The following is a 13,028-nucleotide window of genomic DNA, read 5'->3' as shown; positions in this document are numbered from 1 at the left end:
TTTCGTGCTGTTTGATTACTTGTTCGTCTAATTTGTAAATGTATTTAAGCTATCACCTACTGCAGTATTACAGTATCTTAAATGTATTTAGTTTGGCAATATGAAAATCACTGACTTGATTAAACATTAGGCCTAACCTAAAAATTTGTTTTGTTTGACCACAATCATGAAATTATTAGTGCAAAGTCCTAAAACTGAATACCACTTTGAAATGTATGCTTAAGAATACTTACTCCTAATAATTGTCCTATTCTGGTTGTAATTGCTGTCTCCGTTAGCATAATTCCTTCTTCATTATCTTCTTTCTTCAACTCATTATACACGTGAACTACAGATTTCTGAAGCGTACTCTGAATGCCACACATTTTCTTCCTTGGAGGAGTCACTGCAACACTATTTCATTTTTTTGACATAGTAATAAAAATCTAAACACGAAAGAAATTCATTAAAATTTGAAATAATATTTCTATCCATTACCCACGTGCATTATCACGCCCAAGTATATTATATTCATTCGTACTTATCTGACTATTCTTGAATTATAACCACAACGCAACACATAACATAACTATTATGTATTAATATTAATACTAATATTAATTAATTATTAATAAGTTCGAATTTCACTATCTTCCAGTAACCGGCTGAGAAATCTAGTACAATTTTAATTTCATGGAACTCCAGTACCGGCAAATATTGTCGATATTTGCCTCAGCTGCCAACATACCGGTTACAAAATCACTACCATTTATAGTATTTGTCAGTATCGAAATTCGAAACGAAGTTGGCAAAAGAAAATTCAACCTTCAAACTAGAAAATCACCATAATCCACTAGCATTTGTAGTAATGGGGGAAAAATGGTTAGGTTTCACCCTTAGGGTATCAAGTTACCTGGTCTTCCCTATACTCGCTTCAAATCACTGACTCATCAACAGTGACGTCATGACACACTTTGAAATGAACACCCAGTAGTCAATGTTTATTCAATGAGGACGGCGAGGCCTCATATATGAATATATCAACCAGAGGTGTTGTAGAGCTGCATGGTTTCTGGATTTTACCCAGTGTCCCTGTTTTGTAACGAGTCCAATACAAGTTTCCCTTTCCACGCCTTCCTTGATGATGATGGAACCAATGCGCTTTTGCTGAACCAGTTTCCTCAAATTTGTTCATCAACTTACGAAATGATTCTACAGAGCAGGGTCCACTTCTCAATCCATATAACGTTCGATATCTTCTCACTGCATAAGCATATTGTCTATTGCATTCGTAATAGCAGTGAAGGAGGCCAATTTGACCTCGTAAAGGTAAAACATTGTAAAAAAATTATTAAAATTACTCTCCTTCAACTGCCGTCTATATTCTGAACAGTCCACACCTGTGGAGTAACGGTCAGCGCGTCTGGCCGCGAAACCAGGTGGCCCGGGTTCGAATCCCGGTCGGGACAAGTTACCTGGTTGAGATTTTTTCCGGGGTTTTCCCTCAACCCAATACGAGCAAATGCTGGGTAACTTTCGGTGCTGGACCCCGGATTCATTTCACCGGCATTATCACCTTCATTTCATTCAGACGCTAAATAACCTAGATGTTGATACAGCGTCGTAAAATAACCCAATAAAATAAAAATAAAAAAAATATTCTGAACAACAATTGAGGGGTTGGGTGCAAGAAAGGCATTTCTCTCAAATGCAAGTTTTGAGAAAATTTATGTTGAAAATTCAAACCGTAATGATGTTACCTATGCACGCCTTTACATTTTGGGTACTCCTGACCTCTATGATCATAGTATTGGACTAAAACTTGGTGATCATATGCATAACAGATCAGAGAACACAATAAAGGGTTTTACTCAAAAAGGGCACATCATCTAAAATGCCCTTCTTGCACCCAGCCTCATAATTATTGTTTTACAAGCGTGACGCAGTTACTATAGCAACGAAACACACATCGATAAAAAAAATCCCAAACTTCTAAACTGTGATGTACCTATATGAAACCAAACTGCTGATATGTAGAGAAGATACAGCTGTTTCAAAATGGGAACTTACTTTTGAATAACCTTACATTATGCTCTCTTGATCTGGGCACGAGAAGGACGTGATGTGGTCTGCAACACGCTCCGGTCGCCTTTTATCCCCGTAACAAACAGGCACTCAATTCGACAGAAAACTGAGTGCATCCCGGAGCCGTCCTGCAAGTTACGATGACGAAAAATCCTACCATCACTCGGGCTCGAACGCAGGACCTTCCAGGCCGCAGTCCTCTGCTTTAACAACTGAACTATTACGGTTTAACACGCAACATTTAAGATACACTGAAATTCAACGATGGGATCCGAGTGATTTCATGTTATTCGATATGCATCTTCTGACGCAAGAGAAGTTATTTTATTCCGTAACGGAGATTGCTGGCTCTTACACATCACATCACATCTGATACGGAAGTACGAGTTGCTACTGACGCAAAAACGAGAATCGATGGAAATTAATGCAACTGAGAAGAGGCGAGGGAAATATAACAGAAAAATATTAAGTCAACTTGCCTTTAACACTAGAACACTAGCATGGTGTTCTACATGACACACAGTTGTCCACTGGATACAGGGTGCTTTTAAAATACAAGATAATACATCTTGATTACACAACTTTTAACACTGTATCACTTCGGAATATGTATGATAAGACTTCCCTGTGTTAATCTCCAACGTACCTCGTTTACATGTTTCGACCTATTTATGTGTCATCTTCAGAACTGGTCGTTGTTGGTCTTGGCGCCTCTTGTTTTGTTTCCTGTGAGGGTACGTTCGTGTGGTGTAGTGTAGAGTCAAAGAGTGTATGTGTTTTTAAATTGAGTTGTGTGTTGAGAATATCGTTGGGGTGTGTTTTCGTGTGTCTGTATATTTCATATTGTTCTAGTGTGTTGAGTTTCTGGCTTTTTGGTTGGATGTGTAGTATTTCCATGTCTGTGTTGATGTCTCTGTGGGTGTGGTTAGCATTTGTGATGTGTTCATTTCAGATCATTTCAAACACGTTACAAAGAACACATCACAGCCATAACAAAATTACAAAACACCTCCACATATGCAGAACACATAACAAATGCTAGCAGAATCATGGTCACCTCGATCGCCCGACCTAAATCCTATGGATTTCTTTATGTGGGGATATGAAATGTCTGATTTACGAGACTCCGATAAATACGACAGAAGAGTTGGTTGCTCGCGTTGTTGAAGCTGCAGCGATTATTAGACAAACTCCTGACATTTTTGTGCTTAGTCTATCAGACAGTCCGTAGTGAGTAGAAATCAATGGTGCATTCGGTTAAACGGAAGGCAGTTTGAACCACATCTCTGAACAAAATTTTTTTCACATCACTGCATTCAGGTAACAAAGTCTGAACACAATCTCTTCACACCATTTATTAACCCGGAGCGCCCAAATGGCAAGTCTGAGAGGTTTTTGTCACTTAAAAAATGTATATATTTTTACCTCCTCTACCATTCCTGAAACGTTATAAACGAACTTTTTTTGACAGCGGAAGTTAAAGGTCCCACTCGGTCTCCCAACTAACACTCTACATGCATTTTTGGATTCGCCCATACGTGCTACATGCCCTGCCCATCTCAAACGTCTGGATTTAATGTTCCTAATTATGTCAGGTGAAGAATACAATGCGTGCACTTCTGTGTTGTGTAACTTTCTCCATTCTCCTGTAACTTCATCCCTCTTAGCCCCAAATATTTTCCTAAGCACTTTATTCTCAAACACCCTTAACCTATGTTACTCTCTCAAAGTGAGAGTCCACGTTTCACAACCATAAAGAACAACCGGTAATATAACTGTTTTATAAATTCTAACTTTCAGATTTTTTGACAGCAGACTGGATGATAAAAGCTTCTCAACCAAATAATAACAGGCATTTCCCATATTTATTTTGTGTTTAATTTCCTCCCGAGTATCATTTATATTTGTTACTGTTGCTCCCAGGTATTTGAATTTTTCCACCTCTTCAAAGAATAAATTTCCAATTTTTATATTTCTATTTCGTACAATATTCTGGTCACGAGACATAATCATATACTTAGTCTTTTCGGGATTTACTTCCAAGCCTATCTCTTTACTTGCTTGCAGTAAAATTCCCGTGTTTTCCCTATTAGTTTGTGGATTTTCTCCTAACATATTCACGTCATCCGCATAGACAAGAAGCTGATGTAACCCGTTCAAATAGGCCAGTTTCTTGAAAATATCAGTATGGAATTAAAATCACACTTACATAGAGATAAAAAAAATCCGTGGAACGACAGACCATGAAGGGTAAGACCGAACGGCTGGCTGCTGACCTCAAGCCCACATGCTTCAACAGAGGTGAACGATCATCCAACCAGAACGGAGGTATCGTGTGGTTAGCATTATGATTTCCCCAGCCGTTATAGCTGGTTTCCGTAACCGGATTTCGCTACCTATCGCAACTACCGAAATTCATCATGATGCTGGGCGGACACCTGTCCCACATTCTAGCCGAAATTTCATTAGAAAATTTCTTCAGTTCCCATGAGGACTCGAACTAATTTACATAGAGATACTAATTATTTATTAGCTTGTTAATCAGTGACACCAGAACTTACCTGTACATTTTGTTCTGTCATTCGTGTACCCCTATCGCTTACAATTAAATTGTGTTTACTAAAAAATCTTTTCATCTACGCTGATGGTAGGACCTCAAATACTTTGCAGAGCTGCTTGGGCGAACTCTGGGTATTTAAGCTTTAAAGACGACATCTGCATGCAGACCAAATCTTTATTGTTGTGAATATTTGGAAGAATCTGGGTATGAAAATATTCATATCCCTCAACAAAACTATTGACGTTAACATCTCGGAAAATTATTAGATCTTGGTTTTGCTCTCACATATATAATACAAATATAAATTTAACTTTACTGTATATATGATAAATTCTATTTAAGAAATCGGTTTCGCATTTAGCTATATCACATTTTAATATAATTTTCGAATTCTGAGTGCATTTTGTATTTCATCGCCAAAATTCCGCTATACTGGAGAATTTCCACGGTAGCTTTGAACCGTGCCGCTACGTTTACCACCAAATTTAACTACATACACAATGTTGCCAACATAAGAACATGATTTTGGTCTGAGGTGTCGTTAGAAGGAGAAATTTTTTTCTTTTTCTCTCTACGTCCTTCGTTCTGAACATTACTGAGAGATAGCACCACTGTTACTCTCATCTATTGCAATGATTTTTCCCTGGATCACCAATTTGCTTGGACGACATTTCTACATAGAAGATTAAGACAGATCTTACAAGCGATCTCCAGTTACTAACAGTATGGTCATCAAAATTGTGTGTCCATTTTATCTCGAACTAAAATCTCTCTCGCATTTTCTTTTGTTTCATCACGGCCAAATGGATTTATCTCTCCGGTATCGATGTTTCTAGTCGGTCATGGCCTTTATGAAAGTTTTTGTTTCGTAATATTGATAGACGGTAATATAATTAAAGCGGTGAATAATTTCATGGCCCCTATTTTTTTTTTTTTCGTAAGAGGCTAGGTATTTTCTCTAGACCACAAATAAAACTGCAACGCGGTCATAATTATGTACTTAATGCTTTGGTGAACATTAACCGGAAATTTACTTTCCGTTATTTAAATGATATTCCGTGAACCACACCTTTTTCCCCTTTATTTTGTTGTCATAACCTACTTTAAGATTTTACTACATAAGCATTTTCTTTTAGTGCATTCGAAACATCGTCGTTGTACTGCATAAATCTTGCACTTGACTAATAGAGTGATTTATTTAAGAATATAGTCGCGGATTTTACTATCACCATTTCGATTGTCTTCTGTTTGACACGGCTCGGTACGGCCCGGTGACTAGTGACCAGCGAGTAACGTCGACTATGGATATTGCTCTGCCGTGGGTATTATCCAGTTGTTCCCGCATTTTATTGCTCTTGCGAAAAATCACCACCCCTAACAACAGGCATTAACGGTAGTAGGGATGTCAGTCCTACGTAAAGGACTCTCAAGGAAATGCCTAGGTACAGAGGCTGAGTAGATCGACGGAGAAAATCCTTGACCCCATCGGGAATTGAATCCGCTATCTTCCGGCTTGCAGCGTAACATCCGACGATATGATCACATATCACCGTCCTTCGCAAGTCTTTCATGGCTCCTACTTAAAGAACGCAGAACTTTACACTCTTTGTCTTTACTCTTTCGAATTCTGCACACTTCAACACCAAATTACCTTTCGTCTCGTTTCTCTTATCTATACTCTAACCACGACGTAAATACCAGATCACTTATCTGTGGCACGCTAAGTATACCTCTTCATAGAACATCTTGTTATTCATCATCTTTTACAGTATCCACCTCGCGTCAATGGAATTCCTTGTCACAAAGTATTAGGGGCTGCAAGACAATAAACACCTTTAAGAACAGCTTAAAAGATAACCTTATTAGCATTGCACTCCAATCATACTGATTTAAACTATCACTGACTACATTGTTACTTCTTTCTTTAGACATCATCCTGATTGTGCTGTATTTTCAAAATTGTCTCATAATAATCTCTTTCTATTATCTAATATTATTTGAAATATATTAACATTCTATGTATTTTAGCTTAATTCTGCTACACAGTTTGTATTTCAGTGTTTAATTAATAGTTCATAATATTTTGTTGTTTAATTCGTAAATAACTCTTGTATCCATGTAACTCTCATCTAAATCAAATTGTTGAATTCTTTGTAAGTTCATGCATATGTATATACTCTTTTTGCTGGTTCAGTGGAAGAGAAGACCTTACGGCCTTAACTCTGCCAGCTAAAATAAATTATTATTATTATTATTATTATTATTATTATTATTAACCGCGAAGTTGGTTGAAATTCAATGTGCCCATGGTCGCACAGCAAGACAATGTCATGTAAGTCTTGTTGAGGCATGTGAGGAATCGGCGTATACCGGCTTGAGGAAATGCCGACACGAGCACGGGCGATCCTCTTAAGTCAAGAAGCCTCGTAAATTCTGTGACCGGATTAACGCAAATCTAATCACAGCGGTATGCAAAGGTTGCATCACTCATATTACACAGTACGGAACAGAATATTCTTGTCAGCGAGCGAGTTGGCTCAGACGGTGGTGTTTGAGGCTCGTATTCGGGACGTCCCGGGTTCAAACCCCGTGGCCGACCAATCTAAATGCCTGATTGGAAATTTACATGCCATGATTCATCATCGTCTCAATAACCAATATCATAAACATTAATCGAAATCTATAATCAGAGTATAAAAAATGGGAGGTTTTTTACTGATCGATTTCATATGGAATAGCCCGAACGCTTTTGGAACTCTATTAGAACCGTTAAGAATAATGCCCTTGCAATCTAGTATAGGATTTTGTTTTTAAGTATAGTTACCGATACCGAGTGAGCAGACTTTAAATCTAATTGTAAGAAAGGGGAAGCTAAAAAATAAAAATACGAAGGTAATTGAGGAAGAGGAGGAGGAGGAGATGATGATGATGATTGAGTAAGACTCGTAGAGGGTATAACAAACCATGCAATGATTTTTTTTTTACCTGTATACAAGCTGTAGCATCTGTGGTCAATGATCATATCGCGTGTTTAGAATCTGGTTGTACACCAGAAGGCCGTTTTCTCTATTGTTGAGTTCCTGTTTCTATTGTGTGTAGACTGAACAGTAACCTAAAATAATTAATTTATTAGTAACTTACTAAAAAAAATACGTCTGTCAAATTGTGACTGTGTCACACTGTGGTTAAAACACCGTGATAGTGAAATGGTTTTTCATACAGTGCTGTTAGCAGAATTAAGATATTACGCCATCTGGTATAAGATATATAGAATTTTTCAGCGTGTCTTCGCTGTAAGAATTTCCCTAATTTATTTTACGTATGTGGAGAGTAAAATACAAAATCTGAGCGCAGAACTATCACACCCCAGGCCTACTTGTGAAGCCTTACAATTTATATTTTGGGAACTACAGTAGATTTGTGTCCGAGAGACAACGCTCAAGTATACAAACATCCAGAGGAAGATGCAAAGAAAAATACTGGGCACCACGCCACGAAACAGAATGACAAACGAAACACTGCAAAGACTGACGAACACTACTGACGCAGCAGAACGAGCCACGGCGACGAAGTGGACCTGGAGGGGGGCATGTGGCGAGACTACATCAGACAAGATGGACCCACGCAGCCACGATGTGGGACCCCTACTTCGGAAAGAGAGGACAGGGAAGACCACGGCTCAGATGGTCTGACATGTTTACCAAAGAGGCGGGAAAACAATGGTCGAGGACAGCAAAGAACAGAGTTTTGTGGAAAGAACTAGGGAAGGTCATTGTAAATAGATAACGTAATCAGTGTTAAGATATTGTAAACAGTAAAGTCAGTATTAGTGAAAGTGTAAGATAAGTTTTGTAAATAGTAAAGTCAGTGTTGAGAAAGTGTCAGGTAAATAGTGTAAATAGCAATCAGTTTTTGTCGAAGTGCCGGTGTCAGTATAATGTGGGTAGTGCAAGAAAAGAAATGAACAAAGAACAGTGCTGAGACTAGTTAAAGTTGACAGGGTTATTAACCATGTCACAAAAGTAGTATACACGACAAGCTCGCCTGGATTGGCTCATCAAGCGAGTACACTTGAGCCATCCCTGTCGAGGGGGTTCTAACCCCATCACAGGAGGCCTGTGTCCAACATGAGACATCATGGCTAACATTCATTCATTCATTCATTCATTCATTCAGTAGATTTGTAGATAAGGATAAATATTGGGCGCAAAACTCCTGCTTGGGTGACGTCAGCGACATTAGAAATCGAGAGGGGTTACAAAGGCAAATCAGCAATGAACATACTTGCTGATGTTTCGGAGCCATCTAATCGGCGTAAGTTATCCAGGAAGAAGTTTTGAAAAGGTGAGAAATTTTTCTGTATTTTAGCTTACTTTGTTATATAAAATACAACTGTATCATTATTAGAAAAATATATTTGGTTGTTTTAGATAATGTTGTTTAGACAACTATCCGAAGACAGGTCTGAACCTCACAAGTGATACAACAATGCACCACTTATAAGGCAACAAAGCCAGGAGATAATGGGGTAGAGTGGCCAGTTCCTTTCCCCTTCCATTGCATACATCGCCGATTAGCTACATGTTATACTAATCAGACTTCAGATGTATACAAACAACATTGTTCTTCCTGTGACACATATTGTAAAGTGAGTTGTACTGCCTGATAATAGATGTAGGGCCTACATATCAGCCATAACCTCAATCAGAGGCATTGGATAATGTATGGTTTGGTTACGATGGATGGAGTGCTTCTAGCAATATCATTGTAAAAACGTCTCTAAAACGAAGTAAGAATACACAACGATACTCGAAATGTTGCGAAAAATTGAACACGTCCTCACAAAAAAACTGTTAGGTGGTAGAGAAAACGGAAATCAATGTATACCAATTAAATAAAATCGCATATTTTCATTCTGAGACAAAAAAAAAAAAAAAAAAAAAAAAAAAAAAAAAGGTGAAGGAAGAATAAAAAAAAATTAACAAATTAAAACATGCACATTGTTTGTCGACTTGCGCACAAAAAGTCTACGTGTGAAGCAATTTTAAAAGGAAAAACTGTGAATTAAATAAAGTAATGTGTAAGTTGCAATGTGTAAGAAATCTTCTGAAATAAGTTTCAGATGACACCTCCACTGTGGCTGTGGAGTGGGAGATGGGCAACATAGTGAACACGTGTTAACTTTCAATGGTTCACTGAAGCACACCTGCTGGTGCCGCCACTGTTTATTGTTTAGACCTAACATAACAATAGATTCACTCCGTACAGCTCGAAATTACAGTCCGTTTCTCTGATATATTCACAGATTTTTCTTAACTACGGAGGAAATGGGGAAAAAAAGAATTACCACAAATCTTCCCTTCGACATTTCTATCACATATTCGAATTTTTGTATTCACTGGCTAAACAAGAGCTTACTTTTTACTTCAATCTTGATGCATAAAATCGGAAAAGTTTTATTACCCCGACGAATAATTGCACAACTTTGGAAATGTTTCGACAAAACTGAACGGGTGCAAACCCTACCGACACTTCGCAAACTGTCCCCGTGCTATGGAGGGAGCTTCATATTTATTCGTTTTGAAATATACATAAACTAGTGGCTTGTGCAGCAAATGCTGCAAACTAAGTTCATTATAAGTTCAAATAAAAATTGTTCAGATTTATTTTCAATGAAAAATAACAGACATTTTGAAAGTTATTTGCTTCTATAATAATGAAACATACTCCCTCTCAATGGTTTTTATGCCCAATACTTTTTCTTGAACCTATGTATCCTATGTATCTTGAGTTTCAACGTGAAAACGCAAGTAACAATGTCAGAGCGATCAGTGGGTTTTTCATGTGGGAGTAAAGCAATGATATTTCAGGTCATTGTGGATTGTAAAAGTCAAGTTTGCTATGCTTTCGAACAATAGACATAGCATTTTGGTATAGCTGCTGCATGTAGAGCTTGAAATGTAGAGGGTAAAATCATTTTATCCTGCTAAGAGATCTTGCTGAAATGATCGAGAGACTACAAAATTTTGTAGGCCTCTTGTTTTATCAGTAAGTAATACCTTCTTTCCTTAGGAACTGTAATTTTTGCGCTCTCTCGAGCCAATACCGAAGAGAATGACGCATAGTTAGTATCTACACCACACCGCCATTAAGTATATGAAAAAGACCCAATCCCACTTGATTAATAACTATAAAAATATTTGATTTTTAATAACAATATTATTATCTTACGTACGTTTTGTAGTTTTATATATATAATAGCTGCCACTCAGTAAATTATAGAAATGAAGATCTAATTTAATACATTCTCTATATCTGCTTATATATTCCCAAAACGTTTCACTTTCATATCATCAGTATAGCATTAATATGTATAATTAATGAAAAATAGTCACATCATGGCATTAACTGTAATGCAATTTCATTTCTAATGGTAATAATGTCATCAAACCACCTCAAGTTTTGTAGATTTCAATATCCAATACACAGCTATATTCAGAAAATTACACACCGCAGAATCAGACCTGTAAATCACTTTTACCAAGTCTTGAAGTTTTTAATAACCAATTGAATTTGAACTCTAAAACATGTCAGCAATCCTGCAGGTCATGCATGGCCTTCGTGTAATAGCTATTGTTTATTGTAGTGTGTGTTTTGTTTTATTCAGAAATCACGGCCGTGCTGAAATGCAATTAGTTCTCAAAACTGAAGAAAGTTGGATTTTGGAAAATAGGGAAATAATGTAGGAAAATTGATATTTCACTGAAAACTACTACTTTTTTTAAAAAACTTTGGGTTCCAAGCTTCAAAATGATGGGTCATTTATTAAAATCCGTTCAGCCGTTTTCCCGCAATTTCCATTACCAGTTCAAATTATATAATATAGATAATTTATATGTCCTAGTTCTTTGTCACAGTCGACACGAGGCAAATCTCGGCTTAGCGGCGGAATGGACTCTTGTGTATATACATAAGTAATTGGGCACCATGTCGAGCTGGCCATAGTGAGTATTACAGAAGTTGGTATCGCTGTATAATATATGAGGAAAAGTTACAGCAATGTAAGGAACTGAAATACCTACGTAAATATCAATGCTGTATTGCATTGTAAAATTTGTCGAAAAACAATGTAGGCCTATAGCACAACAGATATTAAACATTATTTTTAAAAATCAATTAATCTCACGATCTGTGTAGGCTAAGACCTGTGATACAATGTATTCCATCTCTACTGCAGTTTTTTTTTCATTTTTTAATGATTCGTGGTTTTTCGTCGAAATATTGTGCAGGTGCAAAATTTGTATTAATGGGCTCTATGCCCAATGTTATAATTTTTTTAATTAGCTACAGTAATTAAAAATAAAAAAAAATAAAGATTGTCATTTGCACCGAGTTGCATTTACACACAGACTAAACGACTTTTTTTTATTAAATTACTTACTGATTCATATTTTTGTGAAATAATAGTACCATTAACACTAACATCAAAATAACAACGATAATAACAACGGCTATTACTTGCATCACTGTTGGCGACACTACAAGACGAGCCCATTATCGCACATATCCGTAGAATTGCTTGCTGCAGGGGCTGTGTTCGAGCCCCATTCCGATGGACGAAGCAACAAGCACTTCTTGATCACAGACTGGGTGTAAATGAAGTGGCCTACCTTGCAGGAGCAGCCGATGGAGGTGAACCGCAATGATTCGACTCCTGATTTGCGAGGACGAGCTGGCAGGACCCGTCGGACGCCGCCACATTGATTGCTCTGCTATGCGGCGCATGCGTCCGGGCGAAGTGACCGAGTCTCTCTTGTTTTTGCGGATTACGCACTTCAGCTATTCGAAACAATCCGACCACTTTCTCCTTGAGTAATCACGACATCTGGAGACCGATAGAGTTTCAAACCGGGTTCCATTACAAATAAATGGAACCCTACACATGTGGGTAACAATCGAGGCGCGTTCACTTTTCAGTATTCTTTTTTGTTTTTTTTATTTCATCGTTCGTTTTGATTTTCTCTCGTTTTATTATCCCCCAAGTGTGAATATGATATGCGATAGGTCTAACAAAACTTTATATTACAAAGCCAGTCCACAAAATTTTGGGATAATGAATTCACTATCAATAGTCATGTCTTGTGGCAACATAACCTTAATATAAAGTTCCTTACTTTCAATTGATAAAATTTGGAAATGTTCGAATGACCTGCCATTTTCAAACATTTAGAACTGTGCACTGAACAATATAGCTTTTGTTTTAACAACTTCAAAAACAAGATGTTATAATATACAGTACATCTTGTTAATATTTCAAAACTACTTCTTGAACAAACGATCAATGCCGTAATATTCTAGTTTTCAATATTATATGCTAATAATGACATCTAAAAACAAATATGTT

General features: G+C 37.2%; 1 protein-coding gene across 5 annotated transcripts in view; it reads right to left on the bottom strand.

Annotated features, from left to right (window-relative positions):
- LOC138706724 (solute carrier family 35 member F3) overlaps positions 1 to 12,383 on the bottom strand; it is a 106,645-nt gene extending 94,262 nt beyond the window's left edge. For 4 of the 5 annotated variants that reach the window (XR_011334064.1, XM_069836344.1, XM_069836346.1 and 1 more), the window contains exon 1: positions 12,295 to 12,383. The gene's annotated coding sequence lies outside the window, so the exon portion shown is untranslated. Of the gene's footprint in view, positions 1 to 12,142; positions 12,265 to 12,294 lie in introns of those variants that run through there. The other variant, XM_069836345.1, reaches the window with a different exon arrangement.
- Between the last annotated feature and the right edge of the window lie 645 nt (positions 12,384 to 13,028).

The sequence above is a fragment of the Periplaneta americana genome, chromosome 9 (assembly GCF_040183065.1).
Source record: "Periplaneta americana isolate PAMFEO1 chromosome 9, P.americana_PAMFEO1_priV1, whole genome shotgun sequence".
In the NCBI taxonomy this organism is placed as follows: Eukaryota; Metazoa; Arthropoda; class Insecta; order Blattodea; family Blattidae; genus Periplaneta; species Periplaneta americana.
Note: the sequence above shows the minus strand (reverse complement) of the source record. Positions and strands in the feature narration are given on the sequence as shown.